We start from the raw sequence: 8,235 nt of genomic DNA, 5'->3' as shown, positions 1-8,235 counted from the left end.
GATGTTTTTAATGTTTTTAATGTTTTCTTCTTTTTTTTCCAAAAAAAGTCTGTTTTTACTATTTTGTTATTTGCCAGCCTGGTCTCGTTTGGAAGGACACACATTTCATAAAATAAAAATAAAATAAAAGGGATGTGGATCTGTGCCTCTTGACTACTCCTCTGATATTGTATATGACTGGCTAGCTCCACCCCCTTTGACCACTCATTCATATGGAAGTCTGTAGCATGGAAAACATCAGGTGTGGGACTCTACATGCAGAGGTTTCCACATCTTTGGGAACCTCCTTCCCTTTTTTCTATGCGTGGACCGTGCGAATGGAGGGGGCTGTTACATGCAAATAGGCACAATCATATACAACACATGACATATGTTTTGGATGTCATTACATATATACAATAAATACCATTTAGGGTCTGACCCTAATTATTTCTGTTGTGTATATTTCGTTTCATGGAACAAAAAAAAATCACACAACTGAGACAGGAATATTTTAACAACATCAGCCAATCCATTTTATTACAGAGAGGAAATAATTTTTAATTGTAATGGGAACTATTCATAGAGCTTCATGTGTTTCAGGCAGGAGTGTGTGCTGACTCCAATATTCAACTTGTATATCTGCGTATTTATAAAATTTAAGATCTGTTTCTGAGTTACTCTAGGCTATTTATTTATTTATTTTACTTATTTCTATCCTGCCCTTCTAAATAGGGCACTCAGGGCAGCTTACAAAAATAAAATTAGACATGTACCTAATAAAATTGTAAGCAACAGATTAATCTTTTTATTAGAGAATGTTTCAATTACAGATCAGTATACAGGCAATGAAGCAGCATATATCGTTCCCGTACAGGTCAGGTGCATGCAGAAAAAGTTCTCATAAGCAATGTTATTAAGCAACATATAGTAAGGCATGCAAGTCCTTTTGGGGAATGTGGCAAGTCCAGGTTAAAGTCCCATAAATGAGTATTCAGAGTATCAGGAAGGGAGACCAGGGCAGAGACAGTCTCACCTTGTGTGGGGCCGGTGAGCCGGGCCAGCCCTCTTGTGCTGATTGCAGCCTCCAGTCATCGGTCCTGGGTAGCAGGAGTTCGTCTCCAAGGCAGGGGGCTCTTCTGAAGGCTTTCTCTGTGGTGAGGCTGATGCATCCGGCATATTTAGATGGCACCGTTATAGGGCGCACATAGTAGTTCGTGGAGCATAAGGTTACATGCAGTAAGCAGAGCACAGGTAGAATGCAGCATTTTAGATGGTTGGGAGGTTGGATGCAGTACAAGCATCTAGCATGTGGGTCCTCTCCAGGAGTTGCATTGATGGGTCGAGGGTGGATCTTCTGACACAGAGTCTGTAGCTGGGGAGCAGGGTGGACCCAGGCTCCTCCAGCAGATGGGGGGGACTTGGGCTTGTCCGCAACACGGTGTTGCCTCTTGCCTCTGACCCCATTTGGGCAAAGGCCAAGAGGCTGGGGCTCCCTCCTCACAAGGGAGGAGGGAGCAATTTGTGGCTCGCCCCCTCTGGGCGCAGCGGGGCAAGCCTGTGGTGGTGGCTCCCCTCCTCTGGGTTAGGAGGGCGAGCCGTTTACTTGGGATCTTGTTGGACCATCCTCACAGTGATTGTGGAGGATGGACCATTGTGGCTCTCCCCCTCTTGGGTTAGGGGGGCGAGCTGGTTCCTCGTACTGGCGGTGGCCCGTGATGTATTCAACGTAGATATCGTGGGACCACCGGATGGTATCTGAAACCATCAGCTTGTGCATGAGTTTGGCGTAGCGTTTGCCCATGCCACAAGCTCTCAGTACGGGCTTGTTCTTTGGGTCCCAGCCTCCAACTTCGTACCCCCTCTGCCTGAGTGCATCTGTCAGAGGGAGGTACTTGTGGTGCTTACGTTCCCTGGCTTCCTTCATAGCCGCCTTTCTTTATATTTTTGTATGTTTGTTGGTGTTCTTGTTACTTTGCTTCTTTCCTGTGTTACTAATGTTTCTACAGAGAATCTAAACCAGAAATTTTTTTTATTGTATGCTCCAAGCAACTGTGATTGATGCTTAATGTATCATGCTTAATGACATCATTCAGGCCTGCCCCATGACATCACTCGGGCCTGCCCCTCAAATCTCAGGTTTTGGGATGCTTCTGACCTGGCAACCCTACTCACAGAGGCTTCTAAAGTTTATTGGACCACAAAAATAAACACCAGAAGCTGCAACATTTTATAACATGTACAAACCTGAATGTACACCACTCAACCACCTCAGGAAAGGTTATAAAGAGCCAGAGGGAAACACCCAGTCCTTCCCTCAAAAACATGACACTGTCATTGATTTTAGAGCTTTATCTGGTGGTCTACTAATTACCTGATGGTTTTTTACTTTCCCCACCAAAACCCCTGGACCTATTTGTCTGCAATTTGGCAGGGTAGTATGTATGTATGTATGTATTTTACTCAGTGTCAGCAAGATTCATACTGATTCCCCACAAAGCACTAGGGTAGGTTAAGTGATTAGCCACCCAATGCCTTAGCGGAGAAAACCACTGCAACTATCCTGTTGTTGTTGCAAATATAACAGAGAAAAAGAAATAAATATTGTCAGCTGATATTAACAATAAGTATATCCCATCCACCCTGACTTAAACATATTAATTAATATAGGGAGTCCATATTTCCAAATAGGCATCCAAATGACATTGACTGTGATAAGGTATCCTTCTGAAATTTGGTAGACCTCATGCCTCCTCCTCCAAGGGATGATTGTGACTGCAAATTGCATCCTATTTTGTGACAAAATGAAAAGTTATAGACTTGTCTTTGCTTTTTTTTTTAAAGGCTTAAAGGTGCCCTTCACATCCTTGTAGGTACCTGCCTGAATATGGCAGCCTTAATCCACTCTGGAATAGCTTGTGTGACTTAAAATATTGTACACGTTGGCCAAACAGGGATAAGTTATTGCCATTGGGGAACACAGAGCTTCATTTTACACAGAGCAACTCAGAACCTATATTACAGCTCAAAATGGAGATAGCCTTTAGTACCAATCCCTATATATATACATATACATATACAGTAGGGCTCCACTCATACAGCGGGTTACGTTCCGGACCACCGCTGTAAAGCAAAAACCACTGTAAAGTGGAACACATTGACTAACATTGACCAAAATGGCGCCCGACGGCCAAAAAACGCCGTAAAAGTGAAACAAGCGCCGTAGGAGCGGGGCCTTTCTGCAGTTGACAGCCACTATATTAGCGGAATGCTGTAAAGCGAAGCGCTGTAAAGTGGGGCCCTACTGTACATATACATATATTATATATATAGTATTTTATGTATTTTAATTTTTATGTTTTTGTGATTTTACTGCTTACAATTCTGTATGTATGTATGTATGTTTCCCTTTATTGTTCATAGCCATTGGCCATCACAATGAAATATTAATACAAGAATTTCAAAAGAGGACAGCTGATACAGAGAATATATATAAGCATTTCGAGGTTAAAAATTACAAAAATTCAAGGGAAAAGAGCAAATAAATCATTTCTTGGCCTATTGGCTAAGATCAACTGTAGTATCTGTTCTTATCAGTTTAATCACTGGTAAACTTATACTGCCAGGATCTCTTGATGAGCTGAAATCACTTTCACAGAAAGAAAGAAGACTTTGTCGCATATGATTGCTACTTCCAGCTGACACTACTTCTGCGATTCCCTATGGAAGAAGAAGATCCACCTCCCTCTGATGAGGGGGAGAGACAACTGGAGGAGACCAGCCGCCAACACCAGCCCCCACTGGGGAAGAAGATAGGATCTGCCTGCCTTCGGGCTGTCAGTCGGATCTGAGAAGACAACCTGGGACAGCTCCCCCGGGAGCCGATCCCCACCATGGAGAGGAAGATAGGATCTGCCTGCCTTTGGGCTGTCAGTCGGATCCGAGAAGACAACCTAGCAAGAAGGGAAGGAAGGCTCACCCCACCCCACGGAGCTCCTTGGGTGAGCCGCTGACCCAAGAAGCTCCTGGACAGGAAGGGCGGAACAGCTTGATGGCCTTATAGGCCTGCGTCACCTTTCTATCATTCCATCCACATGTGTGAGAGCTTCCTGCAGCAGTTGCAATCCAACAGACAAGGAGCCACATTCTCACTATGTCAGAGTGTGCATCCCCCTGCACCCAAAAAGGGTTTGTTAAAAAGGAGCTTCTTTCCTGGACGTTACTTTTTTAACATTACTTTTTTATTATTAGAGACCCCTCCACCATCACTACCATTCCTACCATTCCTACCATTCCTACTACTACTACTACTACTACTACTACTACTACTACTTGCCCTTCATCAGCAGATCTCAGTTTGGGTGGTTACAGCAATTTAAAAGTCAGTATTAAAACAATTAGAACAAATGACAATGCCAAGAATAGGGTGGGTCCTGAAAACATGCATCTCAGGTGTCAAAGGCCAGGGCAAAGAGTGCATTTCTGTGGGGAGGGAAATCAACAACTTAGGGGCTGCCACAGAGCATGCCCTCTCCTGGCCTATCCAGAGAGAGGTGGAACTACCAAGAGGACCCCCTCTGCTGATCTTAACACCTGGGACATTCTGTAGGAAAGGAGGTGGTTTCGCAGATATTGGGACCTACTGTAAGTTGTTTGGGGCTTTAAAGACTAGCATGAGCATCTTGAATTGAGCCAGAAATGAATTGGCAACCAATGCAGCTGTTTTAAAACAGGGGTTATATGAGTTCCAAAGGAAACCCCAGCCAGTAATCTGGTGATTGCATTTTTTACTAGCTCAAGTTTCTGAGTCATCTTCAAGGACAGCCCCACATAGAGTGCACTGCAGTAATCCAATGTGGATATTCCCAGATCATGGATTTGTTGGCATGAGCCCATGCCTGACGGAGGTTTGAACGTTGCGTTTATTGAGGAAAAGCTGACCCAAGAATGGCAGTGGAGACAGGAGGCGAAAAGAGCCGAGTCGATGGAAGCTGTCAGGAGGCAAGAGGTGAAAAATGCCGTGCCGAAGGATAATAAACAGGAGCAGCAACAGAGGCTGAAGGCTTGTTTTATTTGCAGAGATCGACGGCATCTACAGCAGTAATGTCCAGTCAAGCGCAACTCCAGGGACGGAGGCTTGAAGCAGGGAAGTGTGAACTTTGTTTGTAAACAGAAGTCTCAAGATTTATGACCTATTGACTGGCTGCTTGACAGCGGGGCAAGCCATATATTAATCAAAGACGGAAGTTTGTTTTACATTTCAGAAGAAGTGCAGGACTTTGTGCACCTGGCAGATGGATCACGGAAATCTGTGGAAGCTAAAGGTCTGGTGAAGTTTGACAAGCTTGGAATAATGTCAGAATGTTTGTTTGTTCCGGAATTGGCTCATAATATTTTATCAGTTAGAAAACTGGTGAGTTGTAATTATTCAATTTTGTTTCACAAAGATCAATGTTTTGTAATGAGGGGAGATCAAGTGTGCATGCAGGGAAGCCTGAATGATTCACAGTTTGTAATAAAGAGCAGTCAAGCAGGGTGTGCTGTGTTAAATGCTGAGGCACAGGTACATCAGGGCTGCGTCCATGAATGGCATCAAAGGCTGGGGCATGCAAACCTTGACACGATAAAGAAAACCCCTTTGCACAGTGAAAACATGCGTTTAAAGGATTGTGGACAGTTAATGGATTGTGATGCATGTAATAAAGCTAAAATGACTATTGCACCAATAAACCGGGAGGCTGAGAGAACCACAACAGCTCCCTACCAGCTAGTTCATGTTGATTTATCAGGGCCAATAAATGCTTCACGAGGAGGTGCGAAATTCTTCATGGTACTGGTAGATGATTTTTCAAGATTTTGTCATGTTTTTCTGTTAAAGCATAAAAGTGAAGCTGAGCAGAAGCTGAAACTGTTCATTAAGAGAATTGAAACTCAACACGGCGTCACGGTGGGGGCTTTACGCTCGGACCAAGGTGGGGAATTCACGAATAAGGCATTGAGTGACTTTCTGGAGAGTAAGGGAATAAACCAGAATTTCACTGCTCCATTTAGCCCGTTTTCCAATGGAACTGCTGAGAGAAAAAATAGGGTGCTTGGGGAAGCAATGAGAGCCATGCTGATGGATTGCAGTTTAGGGAATTCTTTCTGGGCAGAAGCAATTCTTTATGCGAATTATATTCACAACAGGGTGTTACACAGTGCACTTGGAATGTCTCCTTATGAGAAACTTACTGGCAGAAAGCCTAAAATACAACACATTCAAAAATTCGGGGCAAGGTGCTGGATCCACAGTCCACAGGGAAAAAGGAGGGGCAAGCTTGCGCCCAGAGCACAGCAAGGTTTTGTTTTGGGATTTCAGAATGCATATTTCAGAGTTTGATGTCCAGAAATACAGCAGTTAATTCTGAGCAGAAGCATTAAAGTCTCAGAAAAGCCTTGGGATCAAAGGCAGACAGTTATTCTTACAGGAACAGATGACACACAAACACGAACACAATCACAGACATTTAAGCCAAACCTTGACATTAAAGTGGAAGGTACACAAATTCCTCTCAGAGATGCATTAAATGAGCTCATTTGTGGGAAACGCAGATCAAAGAAATGAAAAGCTGAGGAAATGGAAGATCCTGGGCACGCGGTGCCAAGCACAAGCACAAGTACAAGCACAAATGGGGGGGCAGAGAGAGCCAAAGCTCTGGTTCCTTTAAGACGCTCTACAAGAGCAAATTTAGGCAAACCGCCTGAAAGATTTACCGTGGGATTAATAACAAGTCCTGGAATGAATAAAGTTGTAGAAATGGATCCTGAGACACTTTATTTGACATGTGTTCAACCAAAGTTTGAGTGAATAAAGTTTTGAACTGTACTGAGATGTAATTTTGAACTGTACTGAACTGAAAATGTATGATGCAATGTACTGAAATATATTGCAAGAGGTATTGTAGAAATGTATTACTGTATGACTATGTATTGTGGAGATGTATTGTTGAGATTTTTTTGTAATTGACAGACATGATGGGAAAAAGGGGGGCTTGTTGGCATGAGGCCTAGTAGTTTTCCATCAAGTCTGCAAAACTGTAACTAGGGGGGAGTTTTGTCTTAGCCCAGTCTGGGAACGGGCTGTCAAGGCCGTTGCTATGGTAACCATCTGATAGACTGGGAAAGTTCTAACAGAGTCTGTAAGTTGTGTCTTCTGATGTATGCCTCTGATCTGTGAGGCTGGTCTTCTGAATATTGCCTCTGAACTGAGAGGTTGTCTTTTGTGTTTACCTTTGGAGAGAGATGTACCAGAGGGGGGGATGACTGAAGAAACTCTACATGTATTTACTCTTAAGCCTTAAGCCATAATGTCTTAATAAAAGACTCTTAACATGCTCTAATGCTCTGAAGAAGTTTCTTGCTCAACTTAACTCCAACGTAATGTATGCTGTTTCACGCAACAACGCACACACGCCAACAGGATTACAGTGGCTAAATTCGGGGTGGGTGGGAGTGGGAGTTTGTTTTGCTTTTTCCTACCTTAAGATAATGCAGAGGTGGTTGAGTGATGTGTATTGTTGCCTGGACTACTTATTACAGAAACTATAATATTATAAAGACTTACTGGTCTTTCTGATGCTTCTTTGTGTCTTCTTTAAGGCTATCCAGAAAGTGAGGTTATCTTGTGAGGCTGCCTGAGGAGCTCTGCTTTGGGGGATTTTTTGTTGATTTTTTGTTGTTGCTGTTAAATAGAGCAGCATAGGATATATTAAAAAATAAAATGAAGCTTTTAACTTAAAAAAGCCTCTGCTGCTGTGCTTTAACAAGAACAAATATAAAAATTCAGAGGCCTTCAATGCTCCACAGGCAACATTTTGGACAGCCAGACTTCTTGCAAACCCCATAAACCTACAGAGAGATGGAGCTTTGGAAGAATATAGAGCTGTATGGCACAGATCATATGCCAGTGAGCAGAGAGAGGGAAGCACTTGAAATCACCCTGTTTCACTTCATTAATTGGCCCCTGCACAAAGACTCTGCACACCCCTAGGTCCAGGCCTTGTATTTTGGTACTCAAAGATAGAAGCAAATTCCTTGTCATGCTGTATGGCTGATACACCACCAACAATTTCTTAACTGATTTGGAGCATCTTCACTGGACATCACAAAACAAAAATTGGAAGAGTTGGAACTCTTATTTAGCTGAGTGTTTTAATTTTATGACCTCATTTGAGTAGTTGAGAGTTCTGAGGTTTTTCTTTTTCTTGACTCCTCTCA

The 8,235-nt window shown here is 43.1% G+C and overlaps 1 pseudogene; it reads left to right on the top strand.

Moving 5' to 3' along the window:
* The first annotated feature begins 3,524 nt into the window (after positions 1–3,524).
* On the top strand, positions 3,525–3,613 carry LOC133368119 (U2 spliceosomal RNA; annotated as a pseudogene).
* The last annotated feature ends 4,622 nt before the right edge of the window (positions 3,614–8,235 follow it).

This window comes from Rhineura floridana, chromosome 11 (genome assembly GCF_030035675.1).
Source record: "Rhineura floridana isolate rRhiFlo1 chromosome 11, rRhiFlo1.hap2, whole genome shotgun sequence".
Classification (NCBI taxonomy): Eukaryota; Metazoa; Chordata; class Lepidosauria; order Squamata; family Rhineuridae; genus Rhineura; species Rhineura floridana.
Note: the sequence above shows the minus strand (reverse complement) of the source record. Positions and strands in the feature narration are given on the sequence as shown.